We start from the raw sequence: 21,551 nt of genomic DNA, 5'->3' as shown, positions 1-21,551 counted from the left end.
GATCGCTTTACCGCGAGATTTTCGTGGAAAGTGAAAGTGGAATGACGTACACGCAAGCATCGTAACGAGAATCCATTGGAAAAGTCGACGAGGAGAATTATTACGATATTTTTCATAGGAATATTAGACGAAGCTACGTTAGAACACGAAGACGTTCTTTCGTTCGTTGAACCGCAGTTAGAAAAATCTTTATTGGGTGTGTGGGAATGAGAGAATGAAGAACTTCTTAGTTTTATAAGCTACCGATGTTCCGCTTCTAGAAAACGTTTATCGATCAACGAAATTCTAACGAAACACGTACGGTTAAAGAAGATTAAGGATGAGAAAAAATTGCTTGGTACGAATACTTGTCGATGATCTTAATCAAGTTCGAGCAGCAAAATTAATCGAGTGGTCGATATTTCATTGCTGTGAGATACGCATCTATCGTTGATGGTATTGTAACAGCGTGCGTGTCTCTTTTAAAAAAGAGTAGAAATTAGAAAAATTCTATCGTTGATCTTAATCGAGGTTGCAACAGCAAAATTAATTAAGTCACCTCGCAGTTGTTAACTTAGTAAGTGGTCGATGTTTCACTTCAGCGAGATACCTATCCACCGACATGATTGGAGCTGGAAACATCAATTAATTTTCTAAGGTACACGATTTTGGAGTAGGTTAGTAGAGGAGTATCGAGAGAGCTAACTGGTATATGGGACAGCACGGAAACGAGCTCTTCAACCTGACAACACGAGTATCACGACTAGGACTGACACGCGTTTGCCCTTTAATTTCATACGTCGATCGCCTATTATTAGCGAAATGCATTGTCCCGGAGCGCGCTTGGCCGTTTAATCGAGACGTTCGCCGCTAATGGAAGTGGAGGACGCCCACGAAATCAAATTCATCGGGAACACTCTGTTCAGAGTGTCAACGTAAACAGAAGAGACGTACAGCAACCTACCTATGGCGTACCTATGGCGCGAACGCCACGATGATAATTGATTGTTTGTCGAGGGAAACACGCGATGTTTCCACTCGAACTGGAACGCGTTCACGATTAGGATAGCTATGAATACCACGTGAATGCTACGATGTGAATACGGCGCATCATCGTCGAGAGCATGCAGCGCGTTCAACATGCTAATATAATCTTGTAGGAGGGAAACTTGGCCTCGAGACCCTTTTGGCGCTATTGTGAACAGCGACGTCTGTATATTGAGATGCAACCAGACCAAGTTCGAATACTCTCACCAGAAACATCGAGTGGGCTTTGTTCGAGAGGAGTGCCTTTTTAATAGACGAGATAATTGAATCGTGTAGAGTGTAGGCGATGTTAGGTGTACAATATACGTGTCTACAAATATTAAATCGGGCAAGGAGGAATTTGGTTGACCTACATTGTCCGATCGTATTCGAAAGCTTCTACTTTTTTTTTTTTTTAAGATATTTTTTTCAATATCTTTTTTCCAGGGCTCCTTATATGTATTTGATCTTTTTCTGAGTTCGGTGTTTTTAACCGGCACATTCCACATCGTATCTTCTTTTTAGTACGAATAACTTTTTACTGTTTTTTTTTTTGTAGTTGAATTCTTTTTATGTTTTTATAGACAAATTTTTCCTCCTATCCTTTTATAATTCGCTTGTAAATCTTACTCTTGTGATAAATGATGGCTGAAAAACCTTGTGTTATACACGTTTTTACGTATATGTACGTTTGCTCTTTCTTTTTGGCACGAAGCAATTCACTAGACCCTACTATAGTCATTAGCAACGATCAAAGACGAAAAACTTCGGCTACGAAGAAAATTACAGTGAGCGAAGATTAACTTTAATTATCGAAGAACAACTAAAAGCCCAAGTGTATCCAAACTACGCTCCACTCGTAAATTAATCATCTAACTAGAAATGGGTTTCGAGGAAATGATCGATCGATGTTCTTTCTTCCTTTTTACGTATAAAACCATGAACGTAGTTAGAAACTCTAAACGACGAGAAAATATGAAAATATCACGGTTTAACTTTTATGTAATTTTTAGCTTGAGAATCATCTGTGACTGTGTAATCGTACAATAAATGCATACGATAGCTACCAAAATTTACCACGATCCACGAGTGTTGTATTTTTTCCCTAATACGCAACGTTCGCGGAATATACGAGGCGGTCTCGAGAAGCATGTGCGGCGTGGTAAGTCGCGCGGAACGCATTATTTTCCTTTGGCAGCCTTAAAATATGTTGCTACTTGCGAACGTAGAAACGTGAAGAGAAAGAGAGTAAGAGAGAGGAAGCTTAGTATTTTTTTCGAACCTTGCGTACCACGAAAGCCGCGCGGAAATGAGGACGCTCGTTGAAGCACGAAACCACGAACACTTCTCTGTCGAACACGCCTTGAAATTTGCTAAGATGATATCGAACCATCTCCAACAACCGCTTATTTTCCACCTCGTATCGAATTAATAGAATATTTTATTCGTTCGATGGCAAGAGTCGTGGTAGAGTTCGTTTTCACTTTTGAGGAAATATCCAGGTTCAAACGTTTTTCCCATCGTTTTCTCGGTGAGAAAATTCTGCCACGTTTTGCCGAGATCTTTCGATTCATCATGATCCCGAAACAAACTTGCAATTACTTATCGCGCAGCACGCGATTCCAGACGTATCGTTATTCCCAGTAATTGCTTTCTTAATGGAGACCGATTTCGAGGCCGTGCAAACTTTCTCGACCGGCAGCCGTAAAGTCAATTTGACGACAGTTAAGTAAATTTAGGTTTCTTGGACAACCTTGAGCCGACGATGTAATTCGTGTCAAGCGATTTGACCGTACGCTTCGTGGGATCCCCGTGAAATCTTCCGGTTCCCAAGAAAATCGCGAATAGTTGCACGAAATCCCGTTTAGTTTCCCTTAAAAGTCCAAAGTTCTTAGAATTTCTTTGCGTCTCATTTTTTGCTTCACGAGGTTATCATCTCGCTAATCAGCCCATAAATTCACGTGGACGGTAGTAAAACATCGAAAATAGAATATTTCAACGAAATTACGCTTGTTTCCTTTTAAAAATGGATACTCGTACAATTCCCCATTCTTTCATTCCGTTTTCCTTTCATCCATCCATCCATCTCGATAATCGATCTACGAATTCACGAGTATAGTAACGAGTATAATACTCGTTTCTCTCAGAAATAAAAGATTCTTACAGATCCTCAAATAATCGTCTCATTTTCCTATCACGTTTATCGTTTCAATAATTAATTCCTCGTGTCCGCTGAAAATAGAATCGCCAATAGAAATTGCCAGATTACGTTCGTTATCCATAAAAATAAAAACTTCCTGCGATTACTGTACATTTTCGATTGCTTTCTGTCTCGTTCGGCTTTCGTTTCACTTACGCATTTATCATTTCGAGAATCAGTTATTGACGAATTTTACGTATACGGTAGTAAAACATCGAAAAGTCGTAAGCTAATTAACTGGAAGCGAGAGTATCGATGGAAAGGCGACGATAACGAGCAGCAGGGTGGCTGGACACAATGTCCACCGTACAGCCTGTACCGTTATTTTTTTATATTTATAACGTTGCCAGGTTCGAGGCCCTGTTACGCAACTTTCGTAACTGTATATCGTGGACCGTGTCACGGGATCAAGCGGAGAAATATATCTGGCTTCGAGAGCGAGCTTTCGGCGAGAACTTACGAGCCTTCTGACTGCGTGGTGTGCACACAGCACACGGGAGTCATCCTTCTGGGACGATAAATCGTCCCTTCGATACGCGTGACCTCGTGAAATATGCGATGACGCGTTTTATCCTACGACCCGGGGCTTTGCTTGTTTCAGCTATCTGAAATTCCGCTATTATACTCCTCGAGCTTTGTAAGGTCTGTAACCGTTTGAAGATGTTGCGCTTTCTTCTGAAACGTGCTTTGAACTTTCAAGTATCCGTCGATCAGAATTTCAAGCATATGCTTGTGCTATGTAACAATAATTATTAGCCTTATGTTTGCGCGAAATTCATATTTTCATTAATACAATTTGAAGGATATTAAAACGGAGAATTTGGATATTTTTGCATCTTGAAATTCCCATATCTACATAAAAAATCCGCAATCAATCCATATGTATCGAATTGTATTTCAATGATGATAAAATGTTTCCAACGAGTGTTCGACGTAATTTCGAGTGAAAATAAAATTCATTAAATTGGAACGTATTTGTCTGGGTAATTTTGACCGAAAATAAGATCTCGTTGAGTCGCAAATGAGAAAGCTACGACGACGCGCACGTACAAGGGCGTCGCGACGGCCCTTGCACTCTGATTAGAGGCGTCTGTTCGCCTGCTCGAGAATTCGCTTTATCCGCTGATACTTTGCATAGAAATTGCCTCGACCCATTTCACGAAGCGACCAGAAGCTCGAGCGAAGATTCCCAGGGTACTCTCCAACCCTAATTCACTGTCCATGCAAATGCTGCCGTTATTGGCGGGCGTACTTTCCCAGTTGCAAAGTACTCCGACACAGATTGATTGAATTTTACTGGGAAAGCCTTCTTACAACGTTCGCGTAAGACCATTTTTCTTTTATAGCCGTGGAAACCTCTAACGTCTTAACGCGTGAATTATGGAAGGAAAATTATACGATAGCGATGGAAAAATTGTGGCTCGTAACTAATATAAATCTCTTGGAATCCAAATTGATCAACTTCATTTCCTGACCATTTTAATTCTCAAGAAACAAATCCGAGTACCTAGGTACAGATCGTTCAATAAAATTCTAATTCCGTAAAAATATATATTCTTCCAATCTACGAACCTTTTCGACAACCTAATATTTCGTAAGATTTCGAGGAAACAAAAGAGGAATAAAAATTTGACAAAGATCAATTGAACGCACACTTTCGACGATGCTTTTAACGAATTGCGAACACGTATACGCGAAAGATATCGCAATGCTCGAAAGCGTACCTCGATTATACCGAGTCCACCTACCTCGATTATACCGTGTCCACCTGGTGCAATAACGAAAAACCGAGGACGGCGATTTATAGGCAGTAAATCATCCAGCAAAAACAATGTTTCGTCGTACGAGGTTCGTTCGTATCTTTTAACAATGCAATGGGAGGCTCGGCTATTCCAGGCCATCGGTGCCTCCACGTGACATCGAATAAATGGAAATTCCGACAAAGCGGAAAATACGCGTGGACGCGAGATCAAGTGCGCTTTAGATCGCGTTTCCATCGAAACGGCAATATCCTGCTCGATTAAATTTTATCGAGATGTTGGATTAAAAATCGTATACGTGAAAAGAGAGGCGGATAGAGAGGAGGAACATCGGCAATATTTTTTCTACGATCGTGGCGGTAAAAGGGCGGCTTTAAGCCGCAAGCCTCGATTATCGGAGGCTATCGAGGGTGAGGCGATCGGGGACCAGCCGTTTTGTCGAAGAATAAAGCGTAACTTTTCCCAATTGGCCTCCAATCGCGACAAACTCCCCTCGCTATTTCACCGAGATGAAACCTCCTCTTTACGATGAGCTTTTGTGCTTCAAACCTACTACTGGGATTAATCTTTTGGATCTCGAAGTATCGGCACGTTGAACATCGAAACCTGGCGTATTAACAATTTTTCTCTGCAACTAATAACACTTTCGTACCGACAACGATTCTCTCGTGTTTTTCTGAAATTTAAGAAATTCTCTAACGACAGGAAGTAACAATTCGAATTACGGCAAACATGAACGAGGATGGAAGACAGGGAAGTTTTTTGTTAGGACGAGTGGAATCGTTAAACGTCGCGTCGAATACATAAACGGGGCGACGTTTAAGAAGAACGATCGGTAAAAGTACTGGAAGACGGAGGATGTTTTTTCGAAACGTGGTGTCTCTGTTCGCGTGCAACAATGCAATTTCGGGGATGACAGGGACAAGTGGCTCCGACAGAGAAAAAGATTGTGGCCCCGAGGTGAACGGTTAGCCATTCTCTCGCAAATCGTTCCCCCATTTACGTGTGAGAAACGAGGTTGGAAGCAAGTCAAACGCGAAGTCGAACGAACGACTCTCTCTCTACGATCGTTCTCGTCGCCTTGGATTTCTTTAGAAATTCGAAATGTAAAATTGCCGACAATCCCGAGCTTATTACCTGGAAACCGAATGGATCTTATTAAACGACTCTATACGTGACGAAATAATAATATTCTCAAACGTCGGACAGCCACTATTCCAAGTTACTGAAAGAAATCGTCGATCGGCACGTTTCTATCGCTTGAAACCGCACGATCGTCACGTTTCCATTGACCCAAGTCTATCCGAGCAGTGAAAATAATAATATTCTGCAATATTAAAATGTAACCACGAAGCGGCAGCAGGTGATTCGAAGAAGTTTTCATCGGCATTTACAGGATAGAAGGATACGATGTACGTTCTGCTTGTTCGCGAAATCTATAGTTGGCAACGTTCCTTCGACAGAATCACGGCGAAGCGAAAGATTTCTGTTCTCAGCGCGCATCCCCGAGACGAATGCCTCTGCATCTTGTCTGCGTGCAAACTTTCACCAGTGTGCATTGTCCCCATCGTTATGCCGACTCACACGCGCTGTTGCAAACTGATTGAGGCTTTCGTTTCGCCAGCGACAGTCCGTTCATTCAGAAACGTCGATCCTCGTGGATGATTTCTTTTGCTACTCGAGAAACGCTTCGATTACGCTTAATGCACACGCAACGAACGTGCGTTTTCTTCTTCTTGCGTACTTCTGCAACTTGCAATCGAGAAACTCTCTGCAAAAAGTACTTGTGTGCCGTATGTTTGTGTAATCGTGTATTCGTGCGATGGAATCGTGTTCGATCAGAAGGCCCATAAAAAGCCAAGTCGATCAGCAGCTTCTGAGAGATTCAGTTATGGTATTTGACCAATAGCGAAACAGATAACAGAGATTAAAAGTCCATTAGAAGGATAGAAGTTAACGTTAGTACCTTTTTAATCTTCTGTTCAAGGTTTCGTCTAACTTGCAGAACAAGGCCGCGTTTGTTTCAACGTTCTGCGAAACGAGCACGCGCATACACGCGCTTGTAGACTCAGGCAAAGCGTCAAGATCGTTGCCCGTGACAAACAATAGACTGGCTCGTTTCCACCCACGACTTCCACCTGCTTTTTTTTTTTCCATCTGCTTCCTCTTCCCATTCAACGTTATTACGAAACCACGTGTCTCGCCAACCGGCACTTTCATCCTTCTCCTTTTTATTCGCCATCTTTTTATCAGGCCGACGATCTCGTGATTCCGAAAATTACCGCGTGTTACGTAACGTTACTCGCATGTTGGCGACAATAACCGGTACCGAGGACGCAATTTTAGAAAATGAAGGTAAACCTTCAAAACGACATTATTTCCGCTCTTATTTTCTCAACAAATGTAAAGTGGTAAAAACCAAGCACCGATAGACACTCCGATATTCCCATTCTTATCACGTTCTATGCTTTGACGAATTTTTTAAACTTTGCGTTCGCGATAACGTCGAAATATCGCCGGTATTCGCTCGGCGTTCGTCGTAGTCGACAATACATCGTCGTAGTATACAAAGTAAAATCACCAGGGGGAAAGAATGTTGGAGCACGGCCAGATCGTACGAGACGTCGTATCTCAAACGAAGATCGAGACTTAAGCTCGCCAATGTATCGAAATACCATCGGCGACGCTAAGAACTTCGCCGACCGGCGAAATAAGATAAATCGAGGGATTCGAGTGCACCGAAGCTGGAAGAGACAGTGTACGGAACGAATGGTTAATTTTACAGCCGAATGTTACACGAAGATTCTTACTGGGCCAATGCCGGTTTACAGAACGGAACGGACGATCTCTCGTTTCCCACTTTTTAATTAGCTTCGCGATGATAAATCTCAGTGTGCTTCGTTTAATTGCGCCTCGTAATCCATGATACCTCGCGATGGTTTCAACTCGATGAAAAATTCGGCACCGGTTGATCCCATCAATTACGCGTACGAATTTCATTGGTCGAGTTAAAACAGCCGCGTCGATAAATGCGTAATCGGTTGACGAGACTTCCTGGACATTTTCGAAGGGACTAGATAACAAATAAGTAGCTGAAGATTCGCACTCTTTTCAAGATTTATTTCGGCAAGAGGAATTTCATTCGTCGATCATCGTTATAATTTATTTATTCGAGATTCGCGTTGTAGGAAATAGCACGAAGATAAGAAAAAAGGGATTCCACTAAAACGAAAGCGCCAACGTACCACGAGGAATTATAAGCCGTAAGAACGATAACCAATATCGTGAGAGAAAAAAAGAAAAGAATTGATGAGAGACCGTAATAAAAATAATACAAAGAGTATCTAAAGATTGTAAAGATATCCAAGACAGCTGAAGATACTAAAGTACGGATTATCGAAGTATGTAAACACAGCTCTGGGCGACGTAAAGATGAGATACAAAGCTGTCAATATGAAAATGACAAAATACACGGAAAGTATAGACGAGCGGTAGTATAATATCGCGTCCCTGTTGCTATACGCTTGGCTCGACGGAACAAATTAATATCTCCCCTAGGAAATGTTTCTCCTTGTATTTATCATCATTCCGGTGTACCCCGTGGTGAACGGATGCGGCGAGAAGCGGGGTCAGAAAATGCCGCTAGAAAATGTGTATTGCGACCCAGTGACACGACGAAGATCCCGGCAACCGTTATCGCGTGTTGCCGCCGCTTTTTCTTCGCGTTTCTGCGACACGTTACAGGAATGCGTGAACGTTATCGATGGTGCATAGTGGTTCTTGATCCCTGGCTCCCTAACGTATAGCCTCTCGGCATGCTAGCCTTTGGGAAATTCCCTCGAAAATACCTAGAATCATCGCTTATTTCTCGCAATTTCCATTTTTCTCGACCACATTTTATTCAACGCGTCTTTATACGTTTCTGACCACCGTGACGACCAACGGCGACACACCGCACGTCGTACAAATATCAGTTATTATACACGATGTGTAATGACTACAAAAAGTATCAGCATATATTCCTGCTTTTAACGAATTATCTTCCAATAATTAAGTTATTTTTAATTGTCTTGTAATAGGTGGTCGCTAATAACCCTGGCGATAAATACGATTTCGAATAGTTTAGAAAAGGAGAAAGAAGAAACGCTTCTCGAGAGTTTCGATTTCTTATAGATCTCGGAATCAGTTGAATAACGAAGCACGGAGGGGCGAATATCGGAAAGAACATGGCTCATCGTCAGGTATGCGATTAACTGTGTTTTAACTGTACCAAAAAACTCGTGGCGAAGTTGGTATTTATCGCTGATATCGAGTTAATTAAAATATATTGCCACGTCTGGCACTCGTCGTACCGCCGCGTACGTTTGTTAAGTTTATTGGAAATTCTGAGGGCTAGAGGAGGAGTGGGGGGTATCGAGCGGAGGCAATTAAAAGAGAATAAACGGAGCCTTTAATTCAATCATCAACCACCATCAACGATTTCCCGCGATTACAAATAAAAGAAACGTTACAAAATAATAAACAGGGCCCTTAACCCAGCTATCAACCACCATTGGACTTCTCACAATTAAAAATAAAACAAATATTGCGAAAGAATAAACGGAGCCCTTCGTCCAAGCATCATAACCGTCATCAAACTTCTCACGATTAAAAATAAAACAAATATTTCAAAAAGAATAAGTAAGGAGGCGAAAAAGAAAACGTATCGAGTGGCTCGTCCTGCAGATCGATCGCCCGTTTGCTCCTCCATTTCCGTCGTTTCTCTGTCCTTGAAAAGCAATTAAACGCAAGTGCGTTCCCGTGAAGGGGCCACGACGAGAACGGGAATACTGTTGGAGACGTGGTCGATAATTAAGAAGAGAGAGTCGACCCTGCAACAGGCTCGACTATCTCTTCAACGCGTTATGCCAGCTTCACGCTGAATCTTAAAGTATCTTCGGTTTAGTTAATAATTACAGTTTCGTTTATCCTGCCAAATATTTTCGTTAAAATGTACAGAAGCGGAAATCCAGCAGTTATGTCAACGGTACGACCAAGAGCCTAGCATCTAAGTTTTAGATAGTTAAGATTGTATTAGTTAATGTATTAGTTAAGAATGTGTCGACAGTATTATGGATACAATTCCCTAATGCACTTGCGAAGTGGCACCGCTGTTGAGAAATGTAAACTCGATCGTCTAAGACCCAAGAGGATTATAACGACGAAGCTAAAACGAGACGACCCGTCTGCCGCCAATGACACCGTTCTTCGGATTTTATTGTATAATTTACGGAAGTGTTACGACCAACATAGTAAATCCAAGAGAGATTCGTGTGTTCTCGACGATCTTTTTGGTTCTCTCTTCACTCTATGTAGCGTGTTTCGTGGCTCGTTGCGCTGCTTATTAAATTAAAATTCCTGACTTTACACGGTGTAAAACAGTCATTACACGAGTTGCCTTCACTCTGCTACAAATATATTCCATTCATTATCGAGATGAGCCTTTGAATCTTAGTAATTAATAAAGTCATGCTACTAGAATTCGTCTACGCCGCTTAATTTCACTAAGAAACGTGAAAAATATCGTAGATGTCGAGTGGTCTTGATTGGATGACCAGGGATTGTAATATTCCATCGGACCAACCCTCTACGAAGAGAGTACTCTCGAAGCAAACTGCCCGGCAAAGGCGAACGAGTCTGAAAGACAGAATAAAGGATAGAAGGTAAGAAGTGGACACGGACTAAGAGGATATCTCGATCGATATCGAACTCAATTACACGCGATGAACGAAGTGGCGTAAATAAATTCAATTGAACGACGAGCCGTTGTCTCTGTGGTCGGCCGTGGTCCAAGTGACCCACTTCCGTCGAGGAGGAAGAGGACGAAGACTTGGCACAACCGCAGGGTAAACGAAAACGCGACAAAGAGGAACGTGCTCGTCGCCAAGGGAAAGGGAAGAATGTACAGAGTCAGAGATCGGAATCGTGCGTGACAGGTTCCGTAAAGGGGGACCTTTTAACTGCGTCTCGTCCAATAAACCTGCGGGTTTCGCCCGTGGAAATTCCTCTTTAGACCGTCGTAAACCTGCCATCGCCGTCCGTGTCAATTAGGGGCGCACACACGCCACGAAAATTCGGCACGAACCGGCGCAGCGAATCGAATTTATGCCTCGTGCCAGTTTCATTCTCGCCTGTGTTTCTCCTTGTCGTGCCTGCAACGATCAAGGCTGTGGCTCGTCGAAACGAGCAATATTCAAAGTTGCGGCTTTATCTAGCTCAACTCTAGTTTCCAAGTTTCCCAGTGAACGGATATTGATTCCATTAAATCCCATACTGTCGGTAAATTCTGCTACATGTACTTACATAGTTAACGTAGTTGATGCCGGATAGCGATGAAATGTTCACTTGAATCGGTAATATTCTACCGGATATGGAGATATAAAATGATTTTCGAGGATTATCTAAACAGCGTAGTCTAAATTGCGATGTACGGCTTTAACATGGAGATGATTATTACACTTTAGATAAACGTTCGTACGTATTCGTATTTTTATATACGCATATAAATAAAGAAGAAGATATCGCATATAAATTATATTGGAATAAATTTTTTATTTTGCATATTTAATCCGAAAACTATAAACAACGCCGCAAAAGTGACATGTTAAAATTCGTTTCCGTATAACATTATGTGGAAACGTTTCCCGAAACTACATTTCTCAGGCATAAATTGCTAAAGCACTCCGTCAGTCTGCGACTCTAACCTAAAACTCTCGGCGTAGGTGGTCGTGAATCTCGTATCATCGCCGAAGGAGCCCACACGCGCAATTAGCAAGCCCTTACACGAGATCCAAAGAGGGCCGTCCTAATTAAAATTTCACTTAGCACGCATCGTTACAAGGCAACAAGAACTTGCTACATTTTTCTCGGTGGAATACCTCGGGGCCACCCCGTGGTAAGCAAACCCATCGAACTCGAACACGCGTGTCGTCGTCGATGCAACAACCAAGTGCATCCTCCTCCATTATTCTTTCTTCCGTTTTCTTTTTTATTTTCTACGCGGCTACTCTTATAACGAGGCGCAATTAACGAGACCAAGCCGAGGCAGCAATTTCGAGCATTCGTGTAACGTCGATGACCGAAATGGGAAGGAGGAGGACGGTTTCTAAGTCATCTCATTCGGTGGCGTGGTGAATTCCGGTTCGGCTAATCGGCTGCGTGCATCCCCGGGCCACCACGCATTCCAAATGAGTCTGGTCCCCCGCAGAGGGTCCCCCATGTATTTTAAATGTATGCAAAGCCAAGATTGCCTACGCGATTTATGCCGTAACGTTAAAGCCGGATTTCGCGTGATACAATTACCGCTGCGTTCCTATCGAAGATCGCGAAGGATATCGCAACAAAGATACCGAACGAAAATTAAAATTGCAAGCAGATTGATCTTGGACGTGCACTGTTACACCTCCGCTCGAAGATCTTAGGACAGCTATTATGTTTTATGAATTGGCCGATTCGCGAAGCAGTGCCACGTAAGTTTCCTTTTGATCCTCGAGGAAGACTTCTCTAATCCGATAAACGTAGCTGAGCTCGATAACGTCACGAAGAGAGACATCGACGAAGGGAAGAAGAACGTCGAACGGGTCACAGTGAAAAAAGAAAGCGATTGTTAAGCAACGAGGAGAAATTCCTTTTTCAACGTAGTCCTGTCGGACCTCCGTTGTCCGGCTGGAAACAATGGAATCAACGGCGACCGCGATATACGCGACGCAAGTGTACCGTGAAAAGAAAATGCATCTCAACCGCGTGTCTCGATCTCCTCGAGCTTTGCAACGTGTCTTGGTGTCTTCCCATTAGCCAAAGAAATCATACCATATCGATAACGTAATTGAGAAATTTATTTCTCTCCTATACGATGTATTAGCCAACCTGTACGATAAGGTGTACTACTTACATTACACGATAAAAGTACTCGTTGCCCTAGAATACTTATTCACATTTCGTAAGCTTACATAGGTCAGGCAGTTCGTGTCACATCAACAGAAACGAGGGAATTGTCACGTCGAAAAGCCTAGAACAGTAAACTGAACGAGTTTGAGGGATATCGATGTTTAAATCACGTCAGGTTTCTATTACGGTCAGATAATAATAGGAGATTACAAGTGAAACTTGCTGGAAAGGTTAGGAGTCGAGGCAGTTGAAACGACAATGCGGAACAGAGAGCGTAGTACGGAAAAGGGGTTAATTAATCGTGTCAATTACCCATTTACCACCTGAAGGAAAAAGAGTCTCGGTTTCATCAGGCGTTTACCTGACATTTCCACTCTGAATCGCCGGATTTTTATACGCGGCCAGGACTCGCGAGCCTCCTATAAACGTTTCCTTCTATCTCTCTATTTTTCTCTCTCTTCGGTATCTAGCTCATCGCAATATATCTTGGCTCACGCGTTCGCAATTAGTGGACGCGTTTAATACAAAGCAGCGGCTTAATTAACGCGGCAATTTTCACCAGGTCGTCGAGTTATCAGCGTGCAGAAACGTCGCGGTATTTTTCCGTGATTAGATCGGACCCGGCATGTGGACGCTATGAGAAATCTGTGAAATCTTCGCGTTGTTAATCATCGCGACGAAAAACCGAAACGATAACGAACCCAACTGTTCGCTGACGAATAGTTCGTTATACAGGATGTTCCAATCATCACGGTACAATCGGTAAATTGCTAATTATTCGTGAAAAAGCGGATCGAAAATATAAAATAAAATTTTTTACACGGCGCGGCGCTTCGTATCTAGAAAATTCAATTCGGAAATTTGTTTGGTATATTCGCTTCTGTCCAATGCAAAATTAACTAAATTCGAATATATTCACTTGACAAATTTTCAAACTCGATCGTCTTAAAAATATCATTTGTCCCTATATTGTCGATTTACTCTTTTACGTACAGTCACTCCCTTGTCGATTGTGTCATGATCACTAAGACACCGTGTATTAGAAGCTATTCGCGAAAATACAATTTTGCCTTGTTAACCTCGTGACAATAGTAATTATTTTCTAGTAAATACGATGAAACGATAGCTTTAAATATGCTCAGCGTGAAACGTGTTAATTCCTGCGGACTAATTGGAAGAGTGGCTCTGTTTGTCGGCAATTATCTACACGTCGTCGGCTGCGCGCGGCGTTAATCCTCATGGGATATCGAAACTAAAAAGTTTCTCCTGTGCCAGATAATCAACGAGGAACCTTCTGTAACAATATGGTGAACGCGTATGCAGAATTGGCCATTATTTCCGCGGCGTACGCACCAGTTACGAGCCGAGAAAGGAAATGCATTTCGCGTCGGAGAGCGTCCGGCTGCGCTCGATACACACGATGCATTATCTCCCAACGAATGTCCTTAACGCCACATCTGTTTCTCCATTTATCGTGAAAGCGATTCTTTCTTCATTGTTTCTATGACTGTCAACGATTTACCTGTCTTGCTTCTCTTCTCACCGTTCTCTCTACTGTTCTATCAGAAATCCAGATGCTCGATCGTCTTATTAGAGTCACTCGAAACTTGCACTATTTTTCATCTTTTTAGGATTGACAGGTGGAATTGTTTTTTTAGATCGAAAAGCAACGTTACAGTGTCTTATTTCCACGTAAGGTGTTTCTATTCTGCCAAAGATCTTTCACCAGGCACATCTAAGTATATATATCTAGCTGATAACGATCGAAATTCTGTAGGAGTGGTTTCAGAATGCAAATATAAACGATACGAAGTTGTTGAGAAAGGAAACTCGAGCGTTTGTGCTTTCATAATAATATTCATAAATAAGTGGCGATATTCCGGCCATGACGTTGCGATGTAATTAAGTTGCTCGAGTTGAACGAGCAATTTCGGGGAAAGTAAATATTCAAATGCTATTATCTCGAAGCTACAAGCGAACCGTAGATGCTGCTACAATTCCGTATTCACGGAATAAGCAAATAGAAGGTGCTCGTCTACACTGTCGTTTAAAAATACAGTACAACTCCATTTATCTAAACTGCGTTTGTTGGAACGAAATATCAGTTGATTTTACCTAATTTAATCGAATCTTTCCCAATCGAAAGAAAAATAGATAGTAGGCAAATATTAATAAACTCTATTATATATGGACTAATATCATTTAATTTTCAATACGTAAGTACACTTTATTTAAACCCTTTTCTTCTTTCTTCTTGTAGGGAAAAACAATTGATGTAACGATATACAATCCGAAATAGAATGAAAGAAACGAATTAGTTAGTCAATTAGAGGAACAATTAAACGGGGACGTGGTTGCGCAGCAAATTTTTCTTGCCGGTTCGTAGAAGACGGTACTCGTTAGGCCAGCGAATTAGAGCGAAAACTTCAAAAACTGGTGAGAGTGGCGTCGAGAGGCGTAGACCGCGTTTCGGTTGTGTCTAAAGCCGTGGCGATATTTCAATTCGAAAACTTCCCGTAGAAATCAGCCGATGCAGGAATATTAATGATCCTTGGCCGCGGAGAGGCGAGGTTTCGTTTTCCTATCCTTTCCATCTTCTTCTCTTGGCTTGCTATCATCGTGCTCGCGCGCTTCATGTTCCTTTTACCTCACTCGATTTCACAATAAGAACGACTACACCAGTAATGTCATGAATTACAACAGTTATGTCGAACGATCGTACTATAATAATAGTCTACCTAATGGGACTAGGTTTTAGGCTAATAATCATATTATATTAATAAACTTGGATATTCAGTGGAACTATATGCAACGCTTACTGTATACTTAAGATCAGCCATCCTGTGTATTAATTTTTGTTAAATATATATTTGCGATATCCTGCAATTTCTATATTTATGCTGTTTACTCATTTTTATGAAACGTACTTGAAGTAAACATCTTGTAATTTCTATAATCTTCAAATTGCTTTCAAATTTGATCGATACAATCGTGACAGCCGTGTTTCGTTACAGTGCTAATGAAAATTCCAAATATTTTACATAACATATACAACAATGTGAATATAATTTCCTACGATAGATGTTCAAATACTTTCGTGTACCACTATAGATACCATCGAATTCCATTCTCATTTAACCAATCTTATACAATCTCACAGGCAAGATAATATCCTAGGGACGTGAGTATCGAGACGATCCTTCTAACGATGGCTCGCAGCGATGTCCACAGAGGGAGGAGACACAGGACTAGACGTTCGGACGAGACAGGTAGCGCGAGAGGAGGCCGTCGGCCTCGACTGTTCTCCAAGAGGTCGACCCACTTCGCCCAAAGGCGAGAGGGACCGTACTGGTAGGCAGTTACGTACATATACGTATACCTTACATACGTAAATATATCTACGATCTTCTCTTTGCGTCGTATAACGGCCTCCCTGCCTCACCCTTTCTCCGCCTCTCTCTTCCTCCATTCTTTGTCCCTGTTCTCCCCGTTCGATATATACAAAAGGTATTTCGAACAACCGTGTACTTCGATAAACCAACGTTTCGTCCTCCCTTATCGTTAGGTTCGGTCGAATCGTCGAAACAGGTCGCACGAATAACTCCAATCACGCGTTGTTTTCCTAGTCGAAGAAATTAACCGCGACGGATTTTCCTTTCGATCGTTCAGGCCTGTGCCGCTATCGGCTGTTTACGTTTCGTTTCGTCTGTCCTCGATGCGACATCGGTGTCGATGCGATTGTTAAACCTCGGGTCGTCGTCGCTCGTAGTGTTGGTTCGCGCGCCGCGCCGTGTTGGTCGCACGTGTCACTCGTGCCTGTAACGATTTTCATAATTTATTCCGATCTACCATATCTTGATAGACCATTTTAAACCACTGTCTAGCTACGACAAACGCTCTCAACCTTGTTTCAAACATTTCGTAACCACGCATACGAACATTGTTCTAAAGGAGACAATAGAGTTTCGTGAATTTGATTTAGTAATACCGGTTCGTTAAATCAGACACCAAGACAAGATTGGACACATTTATAGAAATTTGATTTAGTAAGATAATTTTTACGAGGAAGACACGAAGACAATGGAGTTCGAAATATTTGATTCTATAATAGCCTCTTATTAAAAGACACGAGCGAGATTGGAAATCAAAGCCGGTATTCCTGGCGGGAGACGGCACGTGGTTTCTGCAGGCACGCGGCTCCCTACTCTCCACCACGAGTTCCTCGTCCACGCTGGACGCAATCAGCCGATCCTCAAAGCCCGACCGGTAGTCGAACCGCGTGCACGTGGAGCCCGACGTGGCCTCTACCTCCGTGGATCGCGATCAACCGACCGATCAACGGAGTCTGATATCGATCGAGCTCCCATTCAACCTGAGGATCTAGCCGTGAAACGTGACTGCGATCGTGGATGATCGACCGTTCGGAGTTACACGAAGGGAACGATCGATCGTGATCGATTCGATACTAATTGAACGTCGTTTAGGAACAGTAGTCGAAACGTGTCTCAATTTCTCTTTCTCTTTCTTTCTCTCTTTATCTCTCTCTATCTCTCTCTCTTTCTTCTTCTCTTCTTCGAGATCGTAGACGGTGAATCGATTTCCGTGGAAAAGTCAACAGGTGAATCATCCAAGAGGCGTCCAGTCATCCAGTCAGACTGGATTCGACTGGATTTCACCTTTCGACCAGAAGAACAGACACACGGGGTGGTTCCTCGGAGTTCAGTGGCACATGTGATCGTGATCAAAGAAGATCCAGTGTCTGGGTTCTCGCGAGGACCAGAGGTTTTTGTCGAGGATCCTGGATCCAGAGGAATGGATGAAGAATGAAGAAAGGGTGAATGCTCCGCTTCGCAGAACGTGAGAGCTGCTTCAAATCGGTGAGTTTGACTTTTTTTTATTTTATTAGACCACCATTTCGTAACATTGCCTCCTATTTGATCTTAATTGGATTTTACCACGAGTAAGATTATTCCTTGTATTTGATTTTGAAGTTAGGCACGCGCATATTATCCCTTTGAAAATTCTCGTAATGTTTATAGAGATGTTAAAAATACTGGCTGTCTTAATAATCGTACCTTTGTTTTCACGAAATTCCTGCAACTTACCAAGTATTCTTGAAAGACTAACATCTTTAGGCTGAACAGGTTATTTTCATTTTCCATCGTGTCACGTGAAAATTCTTCTGTCCGATTACAAAGCGACGTTAAAATTGACAAATATTTATTTACACCCTATGTTTTCCTGCTTTGATCTTCATACACGGTAAACTTAATTTTTTAAAGTTTCGAAATTACATATCGTGTACAAGTTACACGTAGATGATATTACTTAGAGAATGACCTAATATTTTGTAATTCTCTGCGTCATGTTCCGACACTCGACATAACGTTTCAGCTCGTTCTCAGAATTTTCTTTTCTATGTTGATATTTAATATACACGAAAGTTTTTCACAAGAAACTTGCGGTGACTAACAGACACGGAACGCGATTGTAATCCAGGTTGGAGATTCTTCGTTTTTACGAAACTTGTTGGAACATCTGTCGATCACTGTTTCTTATGTAGATACTTTCTTGCGTGGGCAAAAACATTCCGCGAGGAACGCATAATAACACGGAGACATCGCGGAATGTCGCGAACTAGGTTACCGATCTTTTACTAGGAAAATTTTCCTCGAACCGACAGCTGCTCCAGCTAGCTTTCATGCTCATTGACTTCGTGAATCTGAAAAAAAATTCTCATCGGCGAGTTTATCGAATTCCCGCCGGAATAATACTGTTTCTTCCGTACAGCATCTCTCTGTACATTTCAATTCTCTTCGACAGCGGATAGAAATCGTGAGAAAAAATAATAAACGCGAACCACGAAGCTCGTAAATTTTTTTTCGCGAGATACATTAACGATCGCGCAATTGGAACGTTTATTAGCAGCGTTCTTAGAGAATGCTTTTAAAAGCAGACGTACGACCTACTTGGCTGCCGAATCCGACCACTCTTGTTGGGAAACGAAGAAATATCGTGCGTCAGGTTCGTGAATTCTCAGCAATTTTCTGCGACGTGTTTAACACGAACCCAAGTAGGGTGGCTGTTATAACACGAATTACCACTTTATCGTTGGTATTCCGCTCAGGCAGGTTAAAACGAAAGTGACTTAATTCCTGTGAATCAGTCACGCCTTCCGAATAACAAAAATGAAGGTCTGACGAGCCTCGTGAAGCCCTCGCTAATGGAAATCGGACAGATCGTGCATAATTAGCTTGCCTGTTCTTCGAACACAGATGTTTTCATTGAGTTAGTAACTCTGATAGAGTCTTCGACTTTGATTTCTATATTAAGGATTCGAATTAGGATTCTAGTTGAATTTTCCTTTTTTTTTTTTTTTTTTGAAATTTTCGATTTATTTAAAATCTGTTATTTCGACTTGTTAAGTTTGATGGTAGCTTCAATGCTTTTTTGGTCTTCCGGGTTGACTTCCTTTCGAGTGATTTTAGATTTAGCGACCCTGTTATCAAATTATGCAATTATTCGAGTAGTATCTCCGAACAAATCTATCTGTTCTCTGGATCTTACTATAAGTTCAGACGACGCAGCAATGCAATGAAAATTGCAATTATTTAATTTCCGACGTGTTATCATAATTTAACTTCCTCTGGCCGTCTTCTTTTTTATATATTTATATCTTTTTCTTGTTTTCTTTGTTGTACAGCCATTATTCATTGTTGTAACTCCTCTTCTTCTTTGTACCATCGAGCTAGAGCCCGTGATTTAGTAGATAAGTAAATAAATAAATGGATATTCTAGTGTTTGGATAATTGTGATCTATCGAATATAAATCGACTAGCATAATGTGATTAACGTCAGTTTTGTTTTTCAAACCACTTATCCATCTCCATAAATTTTCTAAAAACCACTCCGTCAATATACAGCATAAATCAAGATGGAAAACAAAAATAGAGTTCGTGATTCATTCAGATCGATCGGTTTTATTATATAAATCGTCAGCTGGCTACGTGGTCGTATTCTCGTTATACATTGTTGGACAAACCGGTTCGCGAACAGATCGGAAACGCAAATAAATATATCACGATAAAATCGAGCCGCGTAATCGACGCGGACTAGTCGCTCGCTCGCGAATGTATCACCGGAAGTAATCAGGAGTCTATAAAGCGACGTCCTCGGAAGACATACGGTACCAATAAATTACTTCGATGGTGATTCGTGTGACAATAAAATTTCACATGACTCTGAATGACGTAGACATGGTTCATCGTCGTATGTACATTGATCCATAGATGAAATTCAGTAACTCTTTAAGCGGTTTGAAAAACATCGTTAAATGTATCGAAAAAATAATGATTTATTAATTCATGGACTTCTTACGGCTATTTTCTATTTTTCAATGTTCGTAATCGTAGAATATATTTATCCTCAAGATCAAATGAAAAGATAGCTTTAATGTGAAATTGATTGATGATACATATATTGAATCTTAAAATTGATTTCCTATAAAAGAGGAGAAATGCGACATTCATGAATATTCATTAAATATATTATTCGAGTTTCATTTATGAATCACGAATGACGACGATGAACATAAATTTCTATTCCTTGGATTCTCCGTATAAAGATTTTATATTATATTAGTTGTTAAATTTCAATGCTGTTGCAACGTTCATCGTTCTGAATGGCGAAGGAACGAGAATGGAGAAGGTCGGAACGGAAAAGCACCGTGGTACAGGGCAATAAATCGCGCGAGATCGTGTAACCCGCCGCCTTCTAACGCGTACAATGAATATCTATTGTCCCTTTTACTTTCTCCCAGTCGGCGTCGGAACATCGTGCTCTCGTGTCTCGTGGAACAGAAACCATGTGTACATGTGTGGACACCTGTTTCTATCGTTTCATTCGATTCAATTCGAAAGAGTCGACGACATGACGCCGCGTCGTTAGAAAATCGAACAAACGATTGTCAAGGGAAAACATAGTTGGTATATTTGAGTTTAAAGTCGAGTTAGAAATCGTTTGGCTGTAAAGATGCATTCGACTCGATTCGACACGAAAGCATGCGTATCGAAATTGGCCAGCGTCGTTAGAAAGCAATTCGTTGGAAGAGCTGTCGAAGAGAGAAGCGAAATTGAGAGAACTCGCGAATATCGTCCTTACGATGACCGGATCGTAGAATTATTTTCGTAAAACTTATCAGAATCTCTTCTTTCTTGCGAGCTAGTCCGATCTTGCGTAGTTTACCCTATCGTTATTGGTGTATCTATCACAGCGTATCTAATTCGTTGACGTAAAATCTTTGACGTTTCATGAACCAACCTAGACGAGAGAAGAACTCGTCTAGACTAGTTTTTTTTTTTAAGTCGTTTCAAATAGCCGAGACTATGTAATAAGGTATCTCCGTCGCGAAACAAAGAAACACGCGTCAAAAACAAGCAATCCATTATCCGGAAACCAGTCGTTGCCCTGCTCTATTCTCGTAATTCGTGATTCAACTCGATCTTCCTTGAATAAATAACACTTCCATTTCAGACATCTTCTCCGTCTTCTCGAATTTTCATATCTCAATCTCACTTTTATTTCAAAGGACTGAGACGAGTTTGAATATTTTAAATTTTACGCGTAAGATTCGAACGAAAAATCAATTACGTTTTTTCTCA

General features: G+C 41.5%; 1 protein-coding gene across 4 annotated transcripts in view; it reads left to right on the top strand.

Moving 5' to 3' along the window:
* The window catches only part of LOC132911838 (serine proteinase stubble-like), a 77,015-nt gene that overhangs the window by 3,621 nt on the left and 51,843 nt on the right, over positions 1-21,551 (top strand). Inside the window, exons 2-3 of one of the 4 annotated variants that reach the window (XM_060968829.1) lie at positions 16,052-16,242; positions 17,503-17,768. The gene's annotated coding sequence lies outside the window, so the exon portion shown is untranslated. The other 3 variants (XM_060968828.1, XM_060968830.1, XM_060968827.1) reach the window with 3 other exon arrangements.

The sequence above is a fragment of the Bombus pascuorum genome, chromosome 11 (genome assembly GCF_905332965.1).
Source record: "Bombus pascuorum chromosome 11, iyBomPasc1.1, whole genome shotgun sequence".
Classification (NCBI taxonomy): Eukaryota; Metazoa; Arthropoda; class Insecta; order Hymenoptera; family Apidae; genus Bombus; species Bombus pascuorum.
This window is presented reverse-complemented; position numbering and strand designations above follow the sequence as displayed.